We start from the raw sequence: 27,516 nt of genomic DNA, 5'->3' as shown, positions 1-27,516 counted from the left end.
AGTCAAACTCAGGAGCTCTAGGGTTCCATAATGGTCAAACCATGACTTGGGAACCTAATTAGGCAAAATGATCAACATGAACATTATTCCTAATGACATTCTAAGTGTAACTAAGGTTCTTAGGAGAATAATTAGCCACACCCCACATTGGTCACACCAAATTCAAGCATTACATGTACTGAAACAAGGAAAAACCAGTGAAATGTTACCATTGTTTCAAAGTCATGTTTCACATGTTTCATGATTTTGTTGAGTAGTACTAACTAACCATGTTTCACTAAAGTGAGTTGCACATGTTGCACTTGAGTGTTGCACACTATTCATTTCATAAAACAAACGCACATGAAATATAACAATATGTTGCAATGTTTCCAAAACATGTATCATGCAATATAAGCTCATGAATGGATGAATGATGCTCATGTTCATGAAATGCAAGTGCAAATGTGGAAGCCAAACACCTGGGGTGTTACAGCCCTCCCCCTTTATAAAAATCTCGTCCTGAGATTTGACAAGCGTACCATTATTGATAGAATTCCTTATATCCAACCCTCAAATAATCTCCTACTGGTAGCTCTTGAGGTCCCAGGAGTTACCAGGGCGGACATACGTCCTCTTGAGGTCCACCCAGTCGCGGATGCTGTCGTGCGAGAGGAATTCAAGCCATACCTGAACATGTTCCCCTACGCGGATGGGGAGATACTGAATGATGAAAAAGTCATCATCCACCCCTTTGGCTCGGCAGGCGAGCTAGAAATCTTTGAGCCAAATACCAGGATTTATCTCCTCGGTGTACTTGGTGATGTTGGTGGGCGATCGGAAGTGCTATGGGAACGGCGCTCTCCAAATACGCCTATCAAATGCCCGTGGTCCTAGGCCCTCAGGGATGAGACTCTGGTCGTCTAGCCAGCGACCATGCTCGGGGCGCATTTCGCCACTCCCCTCGATGGTTTGGCCGAAACCCATGTCGCCTGCCCTCATCGCCGCCCGGTGGATGTCATCATCATGTCGGGCCTGATGCTGGTTGTTGATGACGCTACAAGCGTCTTGGTGTGGACTGGGTCATTCATGTACCAGTGGTCGGTGTAGAGCAGGCGCCAAGTTGGGCCACGGCATGGCTGCTGCCTCCTAAGCCACGCTTGGTGGCTGTAGCAGCGAGCGGATCGAGCAATCCGTCTGATGCATCCCCACTCCCCAGGTGGGGAGAGAAGGCGCGTGCTAGAGTCGCGATGCGGAGCTTTCCGCCTATTGAATGGCGGCGGCTTCTACCACCACACGGAGGTTCCGGTAGACCGCCCGCTCCTTGGGGTCAACAGGCTTGGGAACGTCGCATAGAAGCATTGCCGCAGCAGCGATGTTCTGACTAGCCTAAGCAAACTGTGGGGGATCGTTCCCCTCATTCGTCATGTCATGTTGGACCTGGTAGGCGCGACCTCGAGCGCCGCCCGCCGGGTCAAGCGCATGGGGCGCAACGTGCTGCACCAAGCGCGTTGGTGCAGGTGATGGCTGGTTCTACCACTATTGTCGTAGTTCCTCAGCGTGCTCTTGCACAAACACGAGGGCCCCCGCATGTGGGTCCAGACGGGTGTGAGTCTGCATAGACTCCACAACCACCGACGGCTGTCCCAGAGCGTCCACCATACCGCACTCTTGGGATGGACAGTGGCTAGGTGCCATATTGCCGATGCTGGAGCCGTCGCTCTCACCCTCGTCATCTGGGAGTTTGTGGAAAGTGGTAGGAGCATAGCTCGCCATTCCCATGAATTTGGATGTGAGGGGGGATGGCGCCAGTGTCCTTTGGAGCCCCCGAGCGCACGTGTCCAAGGGGGATGCGAGGCCATAGGGGAACCAATCATATGGTGTTTGTGGTGCGGTCAATACGGTCCCTCCGGATAATTGGCGGGAGAGAGTAAATAACAGTACGCACATTACTCAAAGCGGAGTTTGAGCAGAGAGTTAGCACAGAATGAAGCGCAGATGCCTCGTCATTGAAGTCGTCGTGTGTCCTAGAGCCGATGGAGGGTGCCCCTCCAACTAGCGCCGGAACGAGTGTCTCCTCGTGGAGGTGTAGTACGCCGAGCCAGTCGGCGACGAAGTCTAGGCTTTCAAAGAGGAAGGCCTGGGATGGCCCAAAGATGGGTGGAACCCACATCCCAATAGGTGGGAGTGCGAGAAACTCCAATGAGCCAAAGTGAGTCATATCGCTTGACCCCGCCATGGTGAAGGTGGTGAAAAAGTGGGCCATCTGATGACCAAAAAGTGTTGAACGTACAGCATCTTCCCAACTGATGGCGCTAACTATCGGTGCAAAAAGTGACCAACACATAAATATTTGTAGTTTTGCCATACGTTGTGATCGGAGGTGGCCTAGCACTCAATGACACAGGGATTATACTGGTTCAAGCAACAAGCCCTACGTCCAGTTCGAGTCGGTCGATGACTTTATTCCTGAGCCTAGATGCTCAAAATTTGCAGTGGGGTTACAAACGAGAAAGAGAAAGATGGGGGTACAAGAGGTCCAATTGGACTCAGGTAAGAGGGACCGAGAGCGATGGGAGCTCCACTATGTGCTAAGTATTCGAGTGTATGCTCATGGTTTGAACCTGGTGGTTCTGTTGTTGTGTACTAGTGAACTTGATCAATCTGAATCAACTTATCTGTTGGAAGAGAGTGCATCCCCTTTTATAGATGAAGGGGATGGCTTTACAAGTGAGAGGGAGGGAGTACGTTCGCTGCTTAAGTCTTGTTGCCCACGCCGGTGGGTACAAGACGATGGTAGGCGCCCATAATACTATTGAATTTCAGATGCACGTGGGAGGTTGCGTTGTCTTCTTTAGGTATGGCAGATGTTGGTACCTGCTATACTATTGATGCCCAGAGGCATGTGAGGGGTTTTATCGTGTTCCCTTGCTACGGTAAATGTTGATGCACACAACACTGTCGATGCCTTAGAGGCACATGGGGGAGCCTTACCGTATTTGTCTGGTATGGGAGTTGATGGCGCCCACAACACTGTAGGGGAAAATATCGGCGCCTACAACACTGCCTAGGCTCTGTCATGCCAGGGAGGTCGTAGGGTACTGTCCTATAGGTGTACAGGGTATGGTCCTTGGTATTGCAGTTGACTTGGGTGCCCTATCTTACCTTCTTTGCTTGTTTCTCGGTCCCTACCGAGTGGGCGTCTCCGGTCGGTTGGTCTCAGTTGGCTCTAATTATGTAAGCCAAAGCGGAGTTGTAAGCAGGGGTTTGGCACATCCCCGGTCAGAGAAGCAGGTCAGAGTCGGAAGTGGTGTTGGGCCAAGCCTTTCGGTCGGAGAGGCCATCCGGAGGCGAGCTGAAGACCAAAGCGAGCTCTCCGGTCGGAGAGGCGGGCCGGAGTCGGAAGCGGGTGTCGTTCCTCCTCGGCCAGGCCTTTCGGTCGGAGATTTGGACCGCCCTTCTGGCCTATCGTTTAGGTACTTGGGCTAGCCCAATAGCTGCATGTTGTTCATAGCATTCGTCTGCTGGGCCGAGCCTTTGCTAGGAAGCCGGTCCATGAGGGACCTCGGGTTTATGAACCCGACAGTTTATATATATATCTTAACATTAGGTTTTTCAACTAAATACATATCACGCTAGAAAAAGACTAATATTTGAAATTCCCCAATGGAGCCCAAATATTCTAAGTAATGATACATATTCTCCAATGCTATATTATATATCCACATAGATGTCAAAGAAACCATTTAATTGGTTAGAGCAGCTTTTGTCATCATTTTTTACTAAAATGATTATTAGATAGAGTGGCCAACCAGAAATGAGCCAATGGACTTGAAAAGAATGTGGAATTTATGGTAGTAGAATTGGACTTTAATTTGTTTAAGTTTTTGTTAACTTGTCAAAAAAACTAACGGTGATGGGCGTAGTAGTAGAGTTATTACTGTAAAAAAGTTTCAATGTTACTAGTATAATAAACGGACTTGCTAGCGCCCGAACGTCCGAGCTAGGGCGCTAGTGTCGGAGGGTGCTAACGGTGGCTAACTATAGGATCTTTGGTTGGCCTAGAGAGGGGGTGAATAGGCCTATCAAAACAAACATTCAAACTTTTATCAAATTCACCCTGTGGCACTGCCGCTCTGGAGGGCGGCACTACCAGACTGTGGCACTGCCTGGCCAGAACAGCGGCACTACTGCACCTGCAGATAACTTTGAGTCATAGTTCAAAATCCATGAACGAAAATTTAAATCGGAGAAATTTTCTAGCATACTGCCGGTATGACAATCACAGATCAAGAGCTAGAAGTGGTAGAAACACCACACACAAGTAGATCGGCTAGAAACCCTAGAAATCACCTCAACCACAATATGTTATGCAAGTAATGTAAATTAAGCATAAATGACACAATGATTTATCCCGTGGTTCGGCTCGCCATCAAGACTTGCCTACCTCCATGTTGTTGAGGTTAGCCACTAAGGCTTAGGGCTTTCCAACCCTTCCTCATTCTCAAATTAAGAGACTTAACTCTTGAGATTAGGGGTGAGTTTACTAACTTTCAAAGATGGTTACAAACCTCCCAGTGCTGCCACACAAGTTGGAAAGCTCCACGAGCGACGCTCTAGCCGGCTAGGAGCCAAGCTCCAAGAGTAACAAACACAACTGTCGGCCAAAACGTAAATCAAGTGCTCTTTAGAGTTGGGGAATCAATGGAGCTGCTCTCTAATCGAGTTTTGGACCCTTTTCCCTCAAAGATTGATGGGAAATCAATGGATTTGCTTGGGGGATTAAGGTCAACAATGGAGGAAGAGAGAGAGAGTGGCTCCTTTTTGTTTTGGACGCGCTAGAGTGAGGAAGAAGAGGCAGTGAGCCGTTGGGAAGGAAGGGAAAGGGTATAAATACCCCCTAGCCCCCAACGGTCACTTGAGTCGTGGCAGTGCCGCACTATGGCAGTGCCTCTCTTCAAGTACGGCAGTGCCACACCACGCAAGACAGCGATGCTAAGAGTGAAGTGTAGACTATCTTGGCTATGAATCTGATGATGCATGTGTATGTTTGAGCACTTGGTAACACATATTAGCTTAAGCATTGCATCCTCCTTTATAGTACGGCTTTTTCTATACTCAAATTCAAAATATAAAAAAAAAAATTAAACCTCCTTTGAGTTTGAAGCCATCTACATTTGTAATTGGGGGCTCCTCTATTTCGTGTAGCATCCTCGAACATGAATTCCCTACTTGTCATCTCGATAAATCTCATTAGTTCTCTAATTGCGTGATCATTATCATCAAAACTCACAATTAGGGATTGATTGCACTTTCACTAATGGCATTGAGAAAAGACTTAAATGCCCTTAGGCTAGAGAAACTAAATAAAGTTCTATTTTCCCATGTGTCATTCCCTGGCTGAGTGTTTTGACACCAAACTGGTTGCCATTGACCATTATTTACCACACTAATTTGTATTTAAATTATTTGCAATATTTTTTAATTTTGAATATCACAAATTTGAAAATCTCGCACTCTTATATTAAACAACAACATATTCCTACAATAATATTTTCGATCTAGTTGGTATGACTAAAATCAAAATAAAAATAATATTAAGGTGCATGGTGCCAACTACCTCGCGTTGCGGCACCCTGCACGCGCCTCCTCCTCGCGGCCGCTGATACAGATAAAACATACGTCTGATATAGATAAAACATTTAGATCATACACTTAAAACATACGTGCATAGCTATTGTAACATGTGCAACATTCCGATCTACTTTTGCAACATCCCGATCTACTTTTGCAACATGGATACGAAACAATTGTAACATACCTCTGAAATAACTAAAACACCTAAAACATATGCTTGCAATATGCATTTGCAGCGCAACATCTCCTTGCAGCTTGGGAATAGAGGCTCTAGTTCATCTGCATAGAGCTCATTGGTGGCATGAAGCTCGTCGCTTTGATGGAGAGAAGGCCGCGACTAGGTCCAGTAAAGAAGGCCGTGATGGATCCGGCGTGAGCTGTCATCGCTCCGATGGAGACGTATGAAACATCTAAAATACTTGAAACATATGCTTACAACATGCATGTATATGAAACATCCAGATATATTTTTGCTACATCCAGATGAAAAACACTTGCAACATACGTCTGATATAGATGAAACATTTAGATCATACACTTGAAACATACATGCATACCCATTGCAACATGTGCAACACCTCGATCTACTTTTGCAATATCCCGATCTACTTTTGCAACATGGATACAAAACAATTACAACATACCTTTAAAACAACAAAAACACATGAAACATATATGCTTGCAACATGTGCTTTCAGTGCAACATCTCCTTGCTGCTTGGAAACAGAGGCTCTAGTTCGCATATGTAGAGCTCGTTGGTGGCGTGGAGCTCGCCGCTTCGGTGGAGAAGACCATGATAGGTTCAGTGGAGAAGGTCGTGATGGATCTAGCATGAGCTGTCATCGCTCCAATGGAGAAGGTCGTCCCCACGTTGGAGAAGGCCATGGTGGAAGGGGGGCGCGGCGGAGATGGAGGAAGGCGAGCGGCCACGACGGGCTAGAGACCTGATGGAAATTGAGGAAAGGCGGGCGGACACGCTCAGACGGGGTGAAGATACCAGCTGGCAGGCACTCGGATGTTATGGAGAACGCTAAGCTGGAGTGCGGTCACGGTGCTGCAGAATGGAAGCGTTAGAGTGTTGGAAGCCTTCTGGAGAACGAAAGTGTCCGAGTGTTGGAGAGGATACAACTGTTGGGCTGGTGTTGCAGCCCGCGAATGGGAGCGTCCGGATGATCGAACGCCCTCAGCATAGTATTTTGGTATAACAAATCCAAATATTTTGATGGCAATAATAAAACAAACATTTCCGTATAACAAATCTGGATCTTTTGATGGCAATAATAAAACCATAGATCGATCAGTTTACATAACTAACATTTTAGAACTATGATAGAGAAACAAAACACATGCGATGACCACGTACACATCAACAAATAATTAAAAACAAATCAAATGGTAATACCTACACTTTGCTTGACCAACTACTACTTGACCCCCAAGAGGCTTCCCCTGTACAACCCAACAACGCTACACAATTTTCTGAAATTGACCACGTCCTCACAGCCACCGGTCCGTGGATTATACACCCGCACCACGCTATTGGGGTATCGCACCCTGAATGCAGTTTGTCCATCGTCCAGCACCATCAACGGCTACGCCATGATTTCACCGTCGCCACGGAGAATCTTCCCTAGAGGAAGAGGCTCCACTCTCAGCCACATCCCCCTGTCCAGGTCCATCGTCAACACCCACATGTCCATGGCGTAGGACAGGTAGTCATGGTGCACAAACACCAGGCAGTCGTTGAGCTCGACCAGGCTGATGCTGTCGCTGCAGCAGTTGTGCTTGTTGGAGGAGAGTGGGCACTGGAGGAGCATCGGCCTCCACTCCTCCGTCGCCAGGTCGAACGAGGCGATGATGTCGTACTCGGCCCTCTGAGGGATCAAGAAGTGGGTGACCCCTCGCGTGACCGCCCAGTGCCGGGAGGGCGCCGTGCCGACGACCACCGGAGGGCTCGGCGCCGGCCTCCAATGCTGCTTGCTGCCACCGCTACCATTGAGGGTGAGGATCTTGCATGACTACTTGGTCTCGCCATGGCCGACGGTGTAGACATGGAGCACCTTGTGCTCTCCCGTCATGGGGACATGCCCAAACACGTACGCCGATGAGGTATTGTTGCCGTTCACGTACGCCGGGATGCTGGTGACATCACCGGTGGTCGGGTCGAGCACGCTAATGACCGTGGCGCCATCAGTGTCGATGAGGCAGAGGAGGTCATCGGTCACGCTGAAGTGGCCGTTGCCTTGCTTTTCCAGCCGGGCGACCGTCGTGCTAGACGCCACGTCCACGAGCATGACATCAACGCCGGAGATGTTGGCGGCGTTGTAGTAGGCGGCGATGAGGAGTGGGTTTGTCTTGCTGGTTGGCCGCCCGATGGTGCGGAGGCAGCCTAGGATCTTGGTAGGTGGGCGCAGCTGCCCCTGCCCGTCGTCGTCTGTCGGGAGGACGGCGGCCTCATTGTTAGGCGGTGCTTGTCCTGTTATTTCTATAGGATCACTAGGATCATAGATCTAGCCGGTAGAGTGATTCTATTTGGGATAAAAGACGTAGTACATCCTAATACATGTAGAAATAGAGAGACAGAGAGAGAAGGGAGAAGGTGTTGAACCTGACACTGCAGAGGGGGAGGGTTCAGAGGACGCCATCATGTTCATCGGTGTAGTCTGCACACGGGCAGCGATGGCCGGTGAAGAAAGTGGTGAAGATGTCGACGTCGATGGAGCAGGCGGCGCGGCTAGTGGCTTCCCGTCACTGGCTATGCCCCTCTCTAGATCGGGTTAGGGTTTAGGTGTTGGTGGGGAGCTTGGCTCAGGCGAACCTCATCATAAGAGCCGTCGGCCCCCACCTCTTTTTATAGCGCATTGTGATAGGGGCCCTCCAGCCATGGTGGGCTGGGCGCCCCCGATCAGGGCGCAAATCAAAGGCCCAACTGGGCCATTGGGTCCAGTTAGGATTAGAGATCAATCTAATAATCTCCCCCTTGATCTCCTTCCATCTTTCATTTTCATATCATTTACTTTTGTTCATTCCATTACAGATTAGCGCATAGAGCATGTCTCATCGTCACGATCCATTGCCGATAGATTTAACAGCTACAACACACGACTCTGTTCTGAAATAGATACTTATCTTTGGGCCTTCTTTTGTCCAGGAATTATAGGCTTTTCCTTAAACCCATGCTGGCTATATGTTCTCTGAACACGTTGGGTGGTAAGCCTTTTATAAGCGGATTCACGAGCATCTTTTCGATACTTATATGCTCAAGACTTATGACATGATCCTGGACTTTATCTTTCACAACATAATACTTTATGTCAATGTGTTTGGTAGCACAACTTGACTTATTGTTGTGAGCATACTGTACTGCCGGATTATTATCGCAGTATAACTTAAGTAGTCTATAGATATCATCAACCACCTTTAAATCGGGTATGAACTTCTTTAGCCAGTTCACCTGCCCCGTTGCCTCATAACATGCTACAAACTCGGCATACATTGTGGACGATGTAGTGACGGTTTGCTTTGAGCTTTTCCATGAAATAGCTTGTAACGTCCCGCCTCTACAAGGCCGGGCCCGCTTACATTTGGCAGCTTTTCTAGGACATAGACTGCCCTCACAGACCCACACAAGTCTTTTCTGCACACTTTGTCCTCACTCATGCGCACCCGGGAAGGACTTCCCGGTCGGTCACCCATCCTGAAATTGCTCTAGACCAAGCACGCTTAACCTCAGAGTTCTTTAGAGATGGGCTTCCGGAAAAGAAGTTGCAACTTATTGGTATGAGTATCCTATTAATCCTGTTAAGCCCTGGGCTGGGATGTTACATCTTCACCCCCTTAAGACATCGATGTCCTCATCGGTCAATCCCAAGCCAGGAACGTCCCCTCTTGGCCACATCCGTGTGTCTAGTGACAGTGCATGTGCCATGCTGTGTGACCACTCTAGGACCACCCCAGCCATGCGCACCATGCCTGCGCAACTACGACACACGCGCCTGTGAAACCACAAGAGTCGGCTCTGATACCATTCTGTAATGTCCCACCTCTATAAGGCCGGGCCCGCTTACATCTGGCAGCTTTTCTAGGACATAGACTGCCCTCACAGACCCACACAAGTCTTTTCTGCGCACTTTGTCCTCACTCATGCGCACTTGGGAAGGACTTCCCGGTCGGTCACCCATGCTGAAATTGCTCTAGACCAAGCACGCTTAACCTCAGAGTTCTTTAGAGATGGACTTCCAGAAAAGAAGTTGCAACTTATTGGTATGAGTATCCTATTAATCCTGTTAAGCCTTAGGTCGGGATGTTACATAGCTCCCCCTACGAGAGTTAATACATATCTAGACGTAGATTTTTTATCATCTCCCGCATAATCTGAATCTGAATACCCCACTATATGGAGTGAACCTAATCTTCTATATGTCATCATGAGGCCTTTCGTTCCTTGCAAATAACGTAAGACTTTCTTTACTAATTTCCAGTGTTCTGTTCCAGGATTGCTCTAGAATCTGCCAAGTAACCCGATAACAAATGCCAAGTCAGGGCGCGTACATACTTGAGCATATTGCAAGCTTCCGACAGCTGAAGCATATGGAACCGCTTTCATTTGATCGATCTCATATTGGTTCCTAGGGCATTGAAAATCCCCATAGATGTCGCCCTTGACTATAGGAGTAGGTGAGGGACTACATTTGTGCATACGGAATTTCTTTAAGATTCTTTCTATGTATGCCTTTTGTGACAGTCCTAATACCCCTTTACTTCTATCTCGGTGAATCTCGATCCCTAGAACGAACGAGGCTTCACCAAGATCTTTCATATCAAATTTTGAGGACAAAAACTTCTTTGTCTCTAGTAGTAGACTGACATCACTACTAGCAAGTAAGATGTCGTCCACATATAGGACAAGGAAGATAAACTTCCCATTCTTGAACTTTGCATAGACACAATTGTCCTCAACATTCTCTTTAAACCCAAAATTCCTTATTGTCTAATCAAATTTCAAGTACCACTGTCTTGAAGCTTGTTTTAATCCATAAATGGATTTCTTTAGGCGGCATCCCATTCATTCTTTTCCTTCCATAACAAAACCTTTTGGTTGTGCCATGTAAACATTTTCCTCCAAGTCTCCGTTGAGAAATGTCGTCTTTACATCCATCTGATGTAATTCTAAATCGTAATGTGCCACTAATGACATTATGATTCTGAAGGAATCCTTACATGAGACTAGAGAAAAGGTCTCATTGTAATCAATCCCTTCTCTTTGCGTAAAGCCTTTTGCCACAAGTCACGCTTTATATCTCTCTATATTCCCTTGAGAGTCAAGTTTTGTTTTGTAGACCCATTTATAGCCTACTATTTTAGCTCCTTTAGGAATTATTTCCAAGTCCCAAACTTTATTGGCATTCATTGATTTCATTTCATCTTCCATGGCCTCAAGCCACTTTGATGAATGATCACTTCTTATGGCTTCTTCAAATGAGGTGGGATCATCCTCCATTTGAAATTCCTCAGTGTTGTATACTTCATAGTCAGCAGGAATAGCTTATTTTCTAGCTCTTTGAGACCTTCTAGGGGCCTCCACATTTGGCACATCTTCTGTTTAAGACTTTTGTTGCTCCCCCTCATGTGTGGCAATAGGTTCTATAGGATCCTAAAGAACAGGTTCCTCATCATCATTCATTGTTGCCACAGGCAGAATAACAACAGGTGTTGACACCACAGTATCTTGTATTGTTGGTGCAGCGACAGCAGGTAGTGAGAAAAATGGCTCATGAATCATTGGAGTGGGCGCATACACCCGCTTCTCTTCAAGGTCAATTTCTTGATCTACCATGCTCTCCCTTATCATTTCATCCTCTAAGAAGACAGCATGTCTTGTTTCCACAAACTTTGTATGTCTGTCTGGACAGTAGAAACGAAAACCTTTTGACTTTTCTGGGTAACCAATGAAATGGCAACTCACTATTTTGGGATCTAGCTTCCCAATATTTGGGTTAAATACTTTAGTCTCAGCAGGACACCCCCACACACGTAAGTGGTTTAGTGAGGGTACTCTTCCTGTCCACAACTCATACGATGTTTTGGACACCGACTTGCTTGGTACTCTATTGAGAATATGAATGGCGGTTTTTAACGCCTCCATCCACAGGCTCATCGGTAAGGTGGAGTAACTTATCATACTGCGCACCATATCCATTAGGGTACAATTGCGCCTTTCAGCTACTCCATTCTGCTGAGGTTCGCCTGGTGTAGAATACTAGGCTACTATGCCATTCTCCTATAAGAACCTTGCAAAAGGTCTAGGAACTTGGCCATATGGGGTTTGCCGACCATAGTACTCCCTCCCACGGTCGGACCTGACTATCTTAATCTTTAAATTGTGTTGGTTTTCAACTTCTACCTTAAATATCTTAAATTTATCCAATGCTTCTGTTCTTTCTTTGATTGAATAAATGTAGCCATAATGGGAGTAATCATCTGTGAATGTTATGAATGAATCATAACCATCCATACTCTTTACAAGAAATGGACCACAGATGTCTGTGTGAATAATCTATAAAATTCTTGCGCTTCGTTTGGCATCTTTCTTAATTTTCTTTACACACTTTCCTTTTATGCATTCTCTGCATTGTTCTAAATCTAAGAGCTCCAATGGAGGAAGAATATTATTCTTAACTAGTCTTTCTATTCTCCCCTCGAAATATGGCCTAAATGACAGTGCCATAATTTCAACATCGCATCGTGAGCTCTCTTTCATTTTCTGTTTACATCTGCAGACGAGGATATATTCACATTGTCGCACGCAATGTTCCCATGATCGCATACAACATTTACATCATCACGTAGTGATAACAAATAAAGCTCATTCTGTAAGATAGCAAGACCAACACATGCATTATTAAATGTTATCTTACATTTGCCATTTTCAAAATGGCAATCGTATCCATCATTGTCCAAGCATGAAACACTAATCAAATTTCTCTATAATGAGGGAACATAAAGAACATCTCAAAGTATAAGTGTGAAGCCATCAGCAAGCTCTAGAGAAAGATCGCCAACGGCTTCAACATCTGCTCGGACTCTATTTGTAACTTTAGCGTGTCTTTCGCTTCTTTACGTAGTCCTCGTCGAACAGAATCCCTGTAAAGAATTAGCAACATGAACAGTTGCACCTGAGTCAATTCACCAAGTAGATTTCGAATACTGTACATATAGGGATTCATTTATGAACGTAATAATGTTCTCATCTTTCTTTGACATGATCATCTTTAAGTAATTAGGACAATCTTTCTTATAATGTCCCATCTTCTTACAATAGAGACACTGGTCTTTCTCTATTGTGAACTTGTTCTGCTGAGGCTGATATAGCATGGGACCCTTTCCCTTTGACTTTAAGGAGGAGTTAGTATTATTATTCTTTTTTTATTGTCTTTCAGATAATTGATAGTGCCACCATTGACAGCTTTCATTCTCTCCTCCTCTTGCACACACATAGCCATGAGCCTCTCCATGTTCCATTTCTTGGGCTGTATGTTGTAGTGGACAACAAAAGTGTCAAACTCTTTTGGCAAGGAAGCAAAAATCATATGGATAAGAAACTCTTTTTTGAGAGCCAGATCCATTGGTTTTAGCTTGGATGCCAAATTGCTCATCCTTAGTATGTGCTCTCTTATGCCACCATTACCTGAGTACCTCTCTGTCACCAGCTGCTTTATCAGCTAGGTAGCATATGTCTTTGAAGAGCCAGTGAACTGACTCTTTATTCTTTTGAGGTACTCAGTGATGGTGTCACACTCTGGGATTGAGCCCACAATTGCAGGCTCAATCGTGTTCTTTATCATAGCCAAATATTTCTTGTTGGTAGTGACCCGCTTCCTATGCTCAAGGTTATAGAACATTCTTTGGGATGCAAAATTCCTCTCTTTGGTTGCCTAAGCGGCATCAGCCTCGTTTGTCTCCCTCACCGGTGCCACAGGCTCAGTGGGACACGGTGAGGTGACTACCCAGTTCACCTCAGCCAAGATGAAGGCTAGGTCAATCTTTTTCTTTCACTCCGTGTAGTTATCACCTTTGAGAATGAGGATCTCTTTGATACAACCCATCAAGTTGTATCCGCCTGAAAACACAATTCATATAGAGTGGGAACATAAATAATAACAATAACAATTGCATGCCTTAGTTCTAATGTTGCTCAAAATTAAAACATACAATTGTCCTCTACACTAATTCTACATCACCGTTGGACAGAAATAGAATTAATGCATGACAAAACATCATAATATTGCCATTAATCAATGTTGGTAAGAATAATAATAATATTATAATCAATTAAAACATATCCCTTTTCAAAATTAAATTCTCCCGTTGGTTCGAATTTAATAATGAAAATAACATCTTTAAATAAGCAGCGGAAAAATAATCTCAATTTAGTGAATTTTACCCACAGAAAAATTCTCTTTTCTATTTTCTTTAAGCCATTTATTCATTTTCTAGAAAATAAATATTTACTGGAAAAAGAAAAAATTAAAAACTAATTCATTTTAGCACTGTTCATTCGGCCCAGCCGGCAAAACGGCCCGGCCCAACTCCCTTGTACGCGGGCTGCCCGCACCCAGGCCGCAACCTGGGCCTAGGACGGCAAAGCAGCGCGGCCGCTCGCGCCCGCCTGGGCCGGCCTTCGGTCCGGTCGATCTCGGCCGCTCATTCAGATCCAACGGTTGTCCGCGCGAGTCGCTCGATCAAAACCACGACGGCAGCGGCTCCCCTCGAACCCTAACGCCATTTCTTTCTTCCCTTTCTTTTTCTTCGCCGCTCTTCTCAGTGCAGCGCAGCCGCAGTCCAAGCGAGTCGAGCGGGCGAAACTGTGGAGCGATGGCGTCGTCGCCGGCCCCCTCGCCGGTGTGTGCGCTCCCCAGCGGGTGAGCGCGCCGCCGTCGAGCGGCCTGGCCGCGGCGCCCCTTTGGCCGGAGCCAGGCGGGCAGCGCCCCCGGCTTGGCCTTCTTCTCCCCGCGCGCCGGCGAGGCCGCAGCGCTACGCAGCGGCGAGGTAGACCCCCCCTTTCCCCAACATCCCTCTCGGTTTTGCTTCTTTGTTTCTATTCTCGGATTCAACCGATTAGGGATACGGATCGAAGTTAGGGTTAGAGTTCCACTGTTTATCTTTCCTATGAAGTCTTCACGGGTTTAGGGTTCGGCTCTTACCTTCTTAAGGCCGAAACCCTCTTTTTCTTCTCCTTTCCTTAACCCAGTTAGGGTTATGGTTCAACCGAACCCTCTGTTCTTCTTAGACCCGCACTGGATCTAACCTTCTACTTTCTTTTCTAATCGGTTTACCCATTCTAGATCAAAAACCCTAGAAATCGATGGCTCTGGTACCATTGTTATTTCTATAGGATCACTAGGATCATAGATCTAGTCGGTAGAGTGATTCTATTCGGGGTAAAAGACGCAATACATCCTAATACATGTAGAACTAGAGAGACAGAGAGAGAATGGAGAAGGTGTTGAACCTAACACTGCAGAGGTGGAGGGTTCAGAGGACGCCATCACGTTCGTCGGTGTAGTCTGCACACGGGCAGCGACGGCCGGTGAAGAATGCGGTGAAGATGTCGACGTCGATGGAGTGGGCAGCGCGGCTGGTGACTTCCCGTCACTGGCTGCGCCCCTCTCTAGATCGGGTTAGGGTTTAGGTGTCGGTGAGGAGCTCGGCTTAGGCGAACCTCGTCATAAGAGCCGCCGGCCCCCACCTCTTTTTATAGCGTAGTGTGACAGGGGTCCTTCAGTCATGGTGGGCTAGACGTCTCCGATCATGACGCGAATTAAAGGCCCAATTAGACCGTTGGGTACGGTTAGGACTAAATGTCCGAGTCCGAGAGCCCCGACGTGAGCGCGTTCAGGCGACACGGAGCGCTGATGAGTCACTGAGTCAGGAGCCCGTGGGCGTCGGGATGGCGGCCGCGCCAGCGTCGCCGCTGGACGCATCCTCCTGGGCCTGGGCTTGGCCCAATCATACATGCACGCACGCACCCATTCCTGACGCTGCCTGCAACCAAACAGAAACACGGAGCCTGCTGTGCAATCCAACGGGCCGGCGAGCCTTGTATCAGCAATTCAGAAGCCTGGGCCTCGTCTTCTTCAGTCGAGTCTTGATGCAGACGACTTCAACCATAAGCTGACTTCAGCAGGTCAGGACTTGAACCTCCGTCCTCCGATGGGGCCTCATCGTGGGCCTGCTCTCATGGCCCACAGACCGGCCAGTCCGGCGAACTGAACTGACCGATGGCGCTCTCCGATCGACGTGCTGCAGCTGCAGCCCATCCAGGTGAGGTGACGATCGAGCGTACCTTGAGCAGCACCAATATCTCTCCCGTATCTGAGACTCGACACCGCCTTGATTGTCAACATGGACGGTTCATTCATTCATTAATCCATTGTACTGAAACTGAGACTTATATTCCTTCTTCTGCTGTAATTAGACATGGATTGGACAACTAATCAACGATTCATTCATTCATTGTTTGTACAAGACGCAGAAACTCTGTCGTTTAGGCCTTGTTCGTTTGTTACATATTATGTTAGGCGTATAGATAGTTGGACCCTGTGCGTGTTACTGTTGGTTGTTAACATAGGGATTACGTACGTACGTCTGACAGTGCAGGATGCCGTGTGGTCACAACAACTAACAAGAGGTAGCCAGCAGTGTAGGAGCATGTACAGCAACCTGGATGTGGATGGATTTCAGACTCGCCATCGCTTTGGAGCTAGCTAGCCACCCACACACTGCATGCAGTTTCCTCTTTAATTTCCTGCAGCTGTTCCTGCGAATGCGAGCGACATATCCATATCCATCGTCCACAGGATCGGACACGCGCGCCAACGACAGACTAGTGGATAGGAAGAAGGGGGAAAAATGGCGTGTGGATCGATCGGGATCGGGATCGGGATCGAGTACGACTGTACGAGGCCACCGCCCAGCAAGTAGGAGTAGCGAGAGTGCGTCCTGTCACCGGACGTCCACGGCGACCCGTAGCCGTACGTCGTATTCACGTCAACTGCATCGTGCATCTGCCTGCGTCGTCTCCAGCTCCACGGAACGGAACGGTCGCTGAGCATGCCACAGCACACTCTGACTGACTTGAGAGCCCTCACCCTTTAATTTAATCCGGTACTCCCTTCTTGGTTTTTTCTAAATTCATAATTTTTATTATGCATCTAGATATATATTATGTCTAGATACATAATAAAAGTTATGAATCTATAAATACAAAAACGTCTTATAATTTTTGACTGAGGAAGTAGTAATTAATGATTTGTTAACCTGTCCATTCAACGTCTATAAATGCATGCATGCTACATCTCTCTCTCTGCTCTGCAGGTGCTTAATTAACTAACAGTTCCTCCAGCCACATTGCTCAGAAACTTTTTTTTAGGGCAACATTTATCCCCTCAGAAAACCTTACAGCATCTACTCTAGCTAACTCCACTAGCTAGGTGATTGAGTTAGAGTTGTTCTTGGATCCCTCAAAAAACAAAATCATGTGATTAATAAAATGAAATTAAAAAAAAAAACACACCAAGATTATCTAGACATACTAGCCTCCTGCCCCTCTCATCTCAACCTAATTTAGCCTGTTCTTGGATCCTTTTCAGTTTTCACTCCAACAAGGCTCCAAGGTTTCAACTCCTCCTTGAACTACTGAGCTAGGGGGAGGACGGAGACACCACATGAAAAACACATTTGTTTCAACTCCTCCTTACAGTATCTAGAAAAAACACATTTCTAGCTAGTACGTACCACAAAGGCACACAAGGAACCAATTAAACAAGCAACCTGCCGGTTTTGGTTAACTCACGGGGAAAAATACAGATTACCTTCTCAGTTTCTCCGAGGGATATGCAAAATATATCTTGTGGATGTTGTAAGTACAACTCACAGGAAAAATCAATCACGCAGTTTCCTATGTGTCTCATTATATGCCCTGTTGGACGTTTGTCAGCATAATTCATCACGATATTGTTGCGATGGATGCGCCAGAGATAATCCTAGCCTTAATCATTACAAATTTATTACATATACTTCGAAATTATCATGCTCAACATATTGTACCTACTCTACTAACGCTGCATCTATATGCCATTAGTTAAACTCTGTTCTCTTGTCTTATAATCCGTACTTTTCAACTTGTTTTTTTTAACCGGGATAGTGTTTTTCTCTCACAACAAATCAACTGAAACAGTGTTTCGGCTTTTTTTCAGCGAAGCGAACGGGGCCATATCCTCTCATATTCTCCTTAAGAAAAAAGCACATTTTAATATACACAAGTATATAGATATATATATACTAGGTCTGCGAGAGACATGTTTGGAAGGATACGGAATTTTGTAGAGGACGCTGATGACACCTATCATCAGTCAGCTCCTTTGCCCCTTGGCATAAACCCAACCACACAAAACCACTCTCTTAATTCCCAGCCAAGCAACTCACCTAGGAAATTAAGCCTTAATTCGTCTAATAAAAAATTCACAAACTAAAAAACTCACGCAAAAGACATGAACAGCACACACTTTTAATTTTGCAGAAATATAATGGTCTCTCTCCAACCAAACCAAACCATAGAAATAAACCTCTCATTATCCTCTACTAGTATATCATCATCACCTCTATCCCTATCAGACGCTTAGTATGGGGCAAATAGACGTGACACCTGCTTTGTGGTAAACAAAGTGTCCAAAAAGGCATCGCTTTCATGGAGGGATCGGAGAGCGTGAAAAATCAATTTACATCTTGTCAGGTGAAAGTGGTGCAGGTAGGTGGGGCCACTGTGCTCCCCCTTCTAGAATGTCCTTGCATATATATTCCCATGGTGAAAATAAGTCACCAAAAAGTTGATCCCTACATGTGTGTGTGTGTATCAGTAAATGGGGTAACTATGTTTTATGTATTCAAAACCAAAGTTCAAGATAAATAAACTTCAAATGAGAGAGTACACCACCAGCATATTCCTCTGTATATGCTGTAACTAGACCATTGATTTTTTAATTGAACTGTTTTTCTTTCTTTTCCTTTTTTTTTTTTGAAGAAAGTTTTTTTTAACTGGACTGTCCTTCATACCATTCCTAATTGCAACATACGTATATCACCTTGCTACATCAAAGTTGAGGCATCATACATCTAAGAGAAATGTGCTGTCACATTCACGAGTCTGCACACTATTCTGGAACAGGTGAAATGTGCAGTAGTGAATATTCAGCCATTCATAGTATCCATAACTAAATATTTTTCCATGATTTCATACAGGGATGAATTATTATCTGTGCAACATCATAATTAGCACAATAAAATAAAGATTAATGACAAAAGGGCAGGTGATAAAGCCTATCTAGTCTAGCTAGAAGAAAGCAGGGAGCATTCTTTAGAGCTAAGGCTATTCAGTTTTCAGTCTCATCTGCCTGGTGGAGCGCTCAGTCTATATGATGCTTCGGACAAGTCCCTTTCTGGCCTGCCTCTGCATGTGGGGACCAGTACACGTGTCACATGCAGTCATAGTGAGCCCACTATTGAATGAGTGCACATGAAAATGATCAATACTGGGTGACTTTTGTGCTGCTGTTCTTTCATTTGAAAAGGGCCTGGGAGCAAATCATGCATGCATCCTCCATGATTTCCCTACCAAATCGTCCTACCTTTTTATTTGCCTTTGTATATATACATGGTTAGTGTAATAATTTCACAACCAATCATCACCTTGTGCACTTGCTTGATGTAGCCTTGTAGGGCTTGACCATAGGAAAGACATTCTCCAACCACTGAGACCAAGTTAACATTTATTATTACAGTAATAAATAACCAATTGGAACAGTTTGGACTCATATATACCAACTAAACTTCTCATCAACTCTGAACTCTGAAGGTTAACATTTCCTTCCAAAGTTAGATCACCTAAACTACAGACAGACTAATTGAACAAACAAATGAAATTCCCTTGTTGCTTGTTTCCCACGGATTACTTAAAACTGACCTAAATCTTTCCAAATCTTGCTGAGAACAGCAGTACAGCACTACTGCTGGTGACAAGATAGTTCAGCCTCATCTCTTCCTTTCGATCCTTGAAGTGATTGAGCAGTAGCTGATGTGAGCTTTTCAAGGTTCTTGTTGTTTTGGTAGCTAGGGACAAGGCCTCGTTCGGCTGGCAGAATTTTGACTGAAACTGACTGAAAAATACTGTTCTGGCTGAATTATTGTGAGAGAATAATACTGTTCCGGCTGAAAAAAAAAAGCAGAACAAACTGAATATGGGATAAGCCGAACGGGGCCATAGGTTTGGTTCTTTTGATTGCTATGCACATAGACTTCATGAGAAGGTTCTGTCTCACACCATTATGGTTTGGTTTCGACGTGCCTCTCTCCTAGCTAGATCCTAAGGTAGCTAGTAGTGCTTAGAACACTTGAAGAGCCGCATTCATGCGTTGTGATTGTGTAAAAGTGTAGCAATATTTGTATTGTTTCCTTTATATAAAAATACATGTTGGGGTGACCTATGATCAGATTCTACAATTTTTCATGTTATAGTTCTGAGAGGCTTATGTTTATTTTGTTTTATTTTTCATTGGCAAACCAGAAATAAATTTAGCATCAAGATGCTGAATCATTAAATCTAATTAAACTCAACGGATAGCAAATTATCCTAGAGAAAAGAATAGAATAGAAGTTAGGAACAGAAAAACTTTATCTTTACCGCCTGCCAAAGCGATCGGTGTCTCTAGTGATTTAACAAAGAGTGATTCATTTGGATAAGTTTTTTTTTACTAGGCATGACGCTAAGGACGGCGTGATCAATAGTTCCCAAACTCAGATAGATTAACAAACTAGATCAAGCCGTTGATGAAGTATAAATGCTCAAAAAAACGAACAAGACAAAGTGAACACATAGGAAATACTCAAGTTGTTGCACCACTTTGCAATGTTCAATTTAATGGTTTCCACAATAATTAATGGCTTGATTAAAACCGAGTGGAAATTTGACCTATATAGAGCCTATTATTGTAGTATTCCAAAAAAAGGAAGCACATGCTCCCTCTGATCATAGATATAATTAAGTAGTTTCAGATTTATACTAAGTCAAACTTTTTAAGGTTTACCATCAATAGCAAAAAAAAACACCAATAGTTTTCTGGGCTCTTGTGTTCTTGCTATTGTTTTCAAGCCTAATTGTGATTTTACACTCATTTTTCCAACTTCGTGATTTTGCACCTGTTTTTTTTTAACCGAAGGCAGTGTTTGCCCATACTCCATGAAGAAGACCTAATGGTGTAGTGTCAGCTATAAAAAGACTAGTTTGTCCATGTAGAAATGCCCCTACTTTATCACTTCTTTCCATATTTTTTACATTTAAAGCATTTTGACAAACACCGCAATAATTTTGACAACAAAACTTGACAAAAATCTGCACACATTTCAAATATGAGCAAACTTTGGTAAATATTTAATTATAGGCATATGAAAGAGCATGAAAAAAAATACAAGCTCACCCATAATTCTTTTACCAATACTTTGGATTTTTCCCCTTTTTAATTCCTTTATTCCAACTCCAACTAATAGAGTCAAATATATAGGGCCGAACGGCTCGTTCGAGTTATAAAGGTATGGGCAAAATTATCAAACCTAAAAAAAAACGAGAAAATCACAATTGGTATTCATACCAGGGGCAAGAGCACCATTACCCAATCTGCAGACGATCGTCGTCCCGGTTCCAGAAAGATATGTAAACTGAACTTTGGATATATAGATTGAATACATCGGTACGACACGCATCAAAAGGGACTAGCAACAATATATTAACCATATAAGTATGGTTACAACACAAGGATTAAACCCAAGTCTGCAAAAGTAGAAAATTACATTAGTTTCTAGTTCCTCAATAATCCATTATTGCGCTTTTGCGTGGAAAAAAAATAAACCGTGCACACACCCAGCAGCTTGTTGTGGTTATTAATTTATGGCTTCGAGATCAAACAAGTGATTCAGCATGTCCATCGAACAATAGTTAAGTACGTCATCAAGCCAGTTGTTCAAACTAAATCATTGTGCCTTTGGCTTATCCACTCTGGAGTCATCTGAAAACGAAGTGGCATAGGAGGAATTCCTGAAGCAATAATTTGGCTCCTTGGGACATCTCTTCCATACCCAAGAGTTGTTGAATGTGTTCTACGATACAGCAGTGGTGCTACAAACTACTTGAAGTTCAACTATATGCTAATTTTTTACATCATTGTGGGTTAAAACGATATGCTACTTCCAGCCAAAGTATGGCGTTACAGACAGTATTTTGTGTCTGAAAGACTGAAACTTCAAATTTTACTGACCAGAGGTAGTCGCATTTTATCTGCCATTGTATACAAATTTGTGGTTTCAAATCAGAAAAGTTGTATATTTGGCCAAAAGAAAAACGTTAGACCTGTGTGGATTCTGGGATAACTCGTTACATGTATTTCAGTATTTGCAATCAAGGGTTCGTACACAACTGAAAATTTAGTACGTACTAGGATATATAACAGTTGGATAATACTACATCATATACATGAGAAGGTGCTGCAAAATATTTGATCACGGAGACAGTGTCACCCCACCTCGTTTGATGGAGACCAAAAAAAAAAAGTGTGGCACCTCTCTCTCTCTCTCTCTCTCTCTCTCTCTCTCTCTCTCTCAGTTTCAACACAGTACTGAAATCATATTGCCTACCTTTTAGAGCCGAAAGTCAAGATAGAAAGGCCCAAAAGTGCAAACCATCAAAATAGGGCAAACACATACACATTGTGTGTGATCTAAGAATTTCTCAAAAAAGATAGGGTTGTGATGATCAGACTAGGTGGGTTAGTTGGCTCAGTACACACTCTGCATCATCTTGCATATGAGATATGAGATACCAATCCATCCATCCATCAGGCATCAGCTGCGTAAGGTGTATCCGTCAGTTCTTAATGGGGGCAGAGAATAGTGGTTAGGGGACAGTGTCAAGGAAGAATCAAGTCGTTACACCAATGGATAGGAGCAAATAACCACTCATTAGAGGTACGCATAGTAGGTCCCTTCTCATAAACAACAAAATTAAAGGATCATGATCTGCTATTCTCACTTGTTAAACTTGCATTTGGACACCGGGAATTAATTTAGTTCCTATCTGTCGGATGCGCAACGTATCTATAATACCATGATAGTTTTATCTTAATTAATTATTATTGGTATGCCTAGCTACCTGTAGAGGTTTTCATAGTCTTTATACACAACAGAAGGGGCACATATATGATTTTTAACAATATATGGTACTCCCTTCATTCCAAATTGTAAGTCAGTTTGGCTTTTCTAGATACATAATTTTTGCTACGGATTTAAATATAAATTATGTCTAGATATACAGTAAAGTCTATATACATCTAAAAAAACCAGAACGACTTACGATTTGGAATGAAGATAGTATTTTGTAACATTAAGAAATTACATATTTGAGTGTGCACAGATGATAAAATTTTAATTTAAATGTCCTTAAAATGATATTTTGAAACGGATTCCCTCAAACTTTTTTCCCTAGAAATGCCCAACTTCACTGTGCCATATGTGTTACAAATAGTAACCATTGTCGGGCCCTATTGGTTAGTACAAATTTTATTAACAAACCGAACTGACTGAACCCCCGCTCCCTCTTTTTTACACAAAGGAGGTTTTATCTCGAAATAAGAATGGTGTTGTGACCTATACTATTTATTTGGCCCTGGCACTGTACATTCCGTGTGAATTGAAATGACTGGTTACAAGCTGATTTCTTAAGAATTATGTTTATATTGAAAACATTATTAGGTAAGTTTTATATGGCAAATAAAAAGGGCATGGGACAATGCATGCATCACTATCTCTCTCTCAAATGGTTACCCAAAGTCCACATAGAGCAATAAAGTAGAAAAGGACAATTGGCATTCACTGGCCAATGGAACCATGCACAGTAACTAAAATAAAATCACAAACACACAAAAAAATATAATACTAGCTCCCAAGGAAAGAATAGAAAAATGTAACATAAATAAACTATACATGGGGCAACCAAATTTCTTTTCACTATGCTGACGGTTTCTTTTGTCATAGACTTCTAGATCAAAATATTAACCATACAGTAGATGAAAACAACACATTAAACTGTCCATGCTTCCACATAAAAAAAATATAGATGTTCAGCAAATCATAGTCCATCTCATCTAGTTTGTACACATCCTCATTTGGTCTCTAGTCTCTAGCAAGGGAAGGAAACAAAGAGCAAAAACATTTTCATCCACCTGCATATATATTCTAAGGCCATCCTAGCTATCCTATGGTAGCTGCAAGCCTGCAACAGGCCAAGACCACCTCGCAGCCAATCCAGCCGCTGCCCGGCCGGAGCCGGACCAGGCAAAAGGCAAATCATAGCTCACGTCAGTTTTTTCCATTTTTTCCCCTTTCACGTGTTGTTTTCATGCGCCGGGAAAAGGCCAGAAGAAAAGAAAAATGGAGCAGCACAGGCCGGCGCAGCCACACGAGATCCCGTGGGGGCACGTCGCGCTGCCTTGTCCGTGCTGTGCTCGTCGGTTTACGCACAGTGCACGGAAGGCATCGTCGTCCCCTGCGTGACGCGCCTGTGGCCGTCGCTGTCTCCCCCGCGCCCGGGCCATGGTTCGCGCGCCGCGTGTCCCCAATCCCCATCAGCGCCCGGGCTCCTCTTTTTTTTATTAGGTTTGTCTTAAGCCCCTCAACTATTGGGTTCGTCTAATTTTGACCATCAACTACAAAACCGTCTAATGTTGGTATCTCAACTGTCAAAACCGTTCACTTTTAGCACCTGAGCACGAGCGGAGCTGTTTTGTCCAACGTGGAGCGGGTTTAACCACGCCACGCTAGCATTGACAGCCACGTAGGACATCTGCCTCCATCTAAGTGACATATGGGGCCCATGCGTCAACCACTCAACCCCTTCCTCTCCTTCCTCCAGCTCCACCAACATCCGGACAGGCGAGCTCGGCCCCGCTGCCGGTGGGGCAGGTCCGCACCAGCGGTGGACGAGGTGGGCGGAGCATGCGTGGTGGTTGTAGAGGGGGTCACATGGCCCTAGGGCGCCGACAGTAGCAGCCCCGGCGGCATGGCGTAGGCCGGCCGTGCATAGGTTTGTGGTAGCAGCGGCGACACTGTTGCGTTCAGACGAGGCGGCGGCTTGAAAGGTCCTTGTGTGATTTTGATAATTGAGTGACAACCTAGGTGGACTAATTATGTTTATATAAAATACACAGGTGATTAGTCTATAGGTGCATGTGTGTGAGCAACATATGCCATGATGGTGGAAATGACTTGGAGATGTTGCAAAGCTCACACATGTGATGATGAAGGAGCTCATTGCACATGAGACATGATATTGAGTCATATGATCAAGGTGGAGAAGATCAATACATGACTTGGCTTGATGGACCGGTTGCAAGCGTGAAGGACAAGTCGGAGGCTTTGGAGCGATGAACCGCGTGGCGGTGAAGCTTGAGCAAGACTTGGCGCCGATGGACGAAGGCAACGGTGAAAACAAGTGAAGTTAAGATCGATGAACCAATAAGATCACATGATGATATGAAGTGGATCATATCATTGCTGATCATGTTGGTGCATGTGTTGCATCGATATTGGAGGAGATGGAATATAATGCGCACGACAAAGGTATAACCTATGGCATTTTATTTCATCGATCATAGGTGTGTAGAGAAGTTGATGACCGGATTTAGGATAAATGATCGTACTATCAAGAGGGGAAAACTTGTTTGCATATTGATCATCTAGTGCCACTCGAGTGATCTAACTTTGCATCGTCGTTAGGATCAAGTGACATGGTAATTTGAGTGGCTAATCCTTTGAAAAATGATTGTATCGTGAGGTTGCATCGAGTGGCACTAGGTGTTCGAGTTGCAAGCCAGTGGTGCTTGTTACTCTTGGAGGTTGCCACCTCCTAGACGGCTTGGTGGTGGTCTCCGTCGAATACCACAAGAAGCTTGTGCGGTGCTCCGAAGAAAAGCTTTGTGAGGGGCATTGTGCTCGCCCCGTGGAAGCCACGAAGAGCAACTCTAGTTGAGTGTGTCATTGAGTTACCCTCATTTTCGGGGTAGGTTCTTGTGGTGCCCGATGTGCAGGCTTGATGGGTGATGCTAATTAGCCACCGAACCACCAAGTGAGCGGTCGACACAACGGGGACGTAGTGTGTTGGCAAGCACGTGAACCTCAGGAGAAAATCACCATGTCAACAGTGTTCTTCCCATTGGTTTGATATCCTCTTACACAAGCTTATAATTACTTTCATATACATTGTGCTTGTGTAGTGCTCTTATAATTAGTTAGCTTGTGTAGCTCATTAGTTACCTTCTTGCTTGTGTAGCATAGAAGTAGCTCACTTGCGTGACTATTTTGGTTTGTGTAACCTTGTTAGTCACATTGCCTAGTTAGTGTAGCTAAGTATTTGTACTCTCTAATTTAGCATTGGTTGTCTTGTTATTGAGCATTGCTAGTGAGCTTAGAAGTTTTGTGCATTTACTTACTTGCTTGTGTAGGAGCTTCCTGGTGTGTAAAATATTAGTGGCATATGTTTGTGTGACCTTGCTCCTAGAATTGGATAGATAAGCTATAACTAGCCCGGCACCTTTGTAGTCTAATTGGGATCTTTATAAGGTGCTTGTGAACTTCGCTAGAGGGGTATAGTCTTGGCTAGACCGATTGTTTTAATTCCGCAATTATTTCGGTTAGCCGACGTGATTAATTTTAGAAACGACTATTCACCCCCCCTCTAATCGCCATCTTGACCCTACACGGCTACACCAGGCTAAGCGAGGGGGGAGGACGGACTAGGGCTCACCACTGTTCTGTAGAAGGCTCTTGTTGTCTCGAAAGCAAGCGGAGCTGTGGGCGAGATGGGGTTGGTTGCGGCGGAGGTTGAGCTCGGTGCCAATGAAGGCCACCGGCGATGAGAATGACTCGAGTAAGCTTAATAGAGGATGATCCATGATGGGACCATGCCCAGCAGTGAGCTCAGGACCCAAGGCTACTATGGTCGTGAGGAATTGGAGATAAATTGGATACATCGCAAATTTGAGAGGGGAATTGGAGCGTAGAGGCCGTGGCGTCCGTGCTGCCGAGCGCGGACAAGGTGGGTGACACCGCTGCCTCGGCGCCGCCCATCCTGGCGAACTCGCACACCCCAGCGCGGCCCTCAGTGCTCCCCATCGCGGCGCCCTCAGCGCACCCCACCGCGGCCTCCAGCACGCAGAGCACCTAGCTCGAGGACACGGCATCAGCTTCTAGGACGCGCACGGCCGCTGGCATGGCGCCCAACCGGACCATCTCGGCGCAAGCGCGCCACGTCGCCATAATGGCCGCCAGGCACATCAGCCCTGCCACCACAGCCTTCCTGTCTAGGCCGCCGCCCCTCTTCTCGTCGTCCGTAGGGCACACGAGGCGGGTCAGCTCACCGACCAGCTCCTCGGACTCCTCCATCGCCGCCCGCGCGCCTGGGACCGCCGCCGCATTGCGAAGCAACGACTCCACCAGCCTCGTCGTATCCACGCGTCTCTTGCTCTGCTCCTTGATGCAGTCAGACGCCGTGATTGCCACAAGCACCCGCACGACTGCCTCCTTGTCCGCGCTCCGTAGCACGGACACCACGGTCTTCGCAGCGCCACTGGCCTGAGTCATGGTCCCTATCAGCGCCGGAGCTGGAGGATGGAGAGGGAGAGGATGAGTGGGTGACGCGTGGGCCCCACATGTCACTGGGATGAAGGTTGGTGTCCTATGTGGCGGTCAACGCCAGTGTGGCGTGGTCAAACCCGCTCTACGTTGGACAAAACAGCCTCGCTC

General features: G+C 45.3%; 1 pseudogene; it reads right to left on the bottom strand.

The window, feature by feature from the left end:
* Positions 1-6,882: 6,882 nt before the first annotated feature.
* Positions 6,883-26,886, bottom strand: LOC136548094 (uncharacterized; annotated as a pseudogene).
* Positions 26,887-27,516: the final 630 nt, after the last annotated feature.

Source organism: Miscanthus floridulus, chromosome 4 (genome assembly GCF_019320115.1).
Source record: "Miscanthus floridulus cultivar M001 chromosome 4, ASM1932011v1, whole genome shotgun sequence".
Lineage (NCBI taxonomy): Eukaryota > Viridiplantae > Streptophyta > Magnoliopsida > Poales > Poaceae > Miscanthus > Miscanthus floridulus.
The sequence above is the reverse complement of the archived record's forward strand: the minus strand, read 5'-3'. Positions and strand labels throughout refer to the sequence as shown.